The sequence below is a fragment of the Amphimedon queenslandica genome, unplaced genomic scaffold (genome assembly GCF_000090795.2).
Source record: "Amphimedon queenslandica unplaced genomic scaffold, v1.1 AMPQUscaffold_12224, whole genome shotgun sequence".
Taxonomy (NCBI): Eukaryota; Metazoa; Porifera; class Demospongiae; order Haplosclerida; family Niphatidae; genus Amphimedon; species Amphimedon queenslandica.
In genome coordinates this window covers 9,120-10,162 of record NW_003547537.1, presented here as the reverse complement: position 1 = coordinate 10,162, position 1,043 = coordinate 9,120, and positions in this window count along the sequence as shown.

Genomic DNA, 1,043 nt, shown 5'->3' with positions numbered 1-1,043 from the left:
TTATTATTAAAATATTTTTTAATGTTTTGAGGTTATTACTGTCACTATACATTTAATGTTAGTTATAATAAACTGACATTCGTTCCTCACAATATTGGACTGTTACAGAATCTAGTGACACTGGATGTTAGGTAAATGGCAGTACATGTACATGTACATGTACATGTACATGTACATGTACATGTATTTGCCATATTTTACTTCAGTTTATTAGAGTAGTCTGTGTCAATTCATGCAATCAAATTTACCTCATGTATATGTACACATACTCTAATGTATTCAGGGTTTCCCACAAAGCATGCTAAGTGAGCTAAACAGCATGAGCTTCATGAGCTGACAAGCACTACAATACAGTACATTGCATTTGGAGCAACTTTATTTTTAGAAATTCATAAAAAATTCATTTTCGATTGGAATCAACCCAAACTTGCTAGGAAGCATAAGTACATGTATATGTATCAAAAAAATTATAAAAACAAAAAATTCTCTCCTAGTCATTTTTGGCGAAATTTGACCAAAATCCCTGTACTATAGTACAGGGACTTTTGTCCAATTTTTGAGCAACTTTAAAAATTCATTAAAAAATCCAATTTTGATCAAAACCAGCTCAAACTTTCTACGCAACATAAGTACATGTATACATATCAGGAAAAATTATTAAAATGGAGAATTCTCACCTTGTCATTTTTGGCAAAATTTGGCCAAGGACCCTGTACTATGCAAAAGTCGTGGCAGCCATTTTGTTTGGGGGTAAATCCTACTTAGTAACACTACCGCATTACTAATTATAGTACAGGGACATTTGTCCAATTTTTGAGCAACTTAAAAAATTCATAAAAAATTAGTTTTGATTGGAATCAACCCAAACTTGTTAGGGAACATAAGTACATGTATATGTATCAGAAAAAAATATTAAAAAAAGAATTCTCTCCTAGCCATTTTTGGCAAAATTTCACCAAAATCTTTGTACTATAATCCCTGTACTATAGTACAGGGACTTTGGCCAGGCTTTTGAGTAACTTTAAAAACTCATACAAAATTCA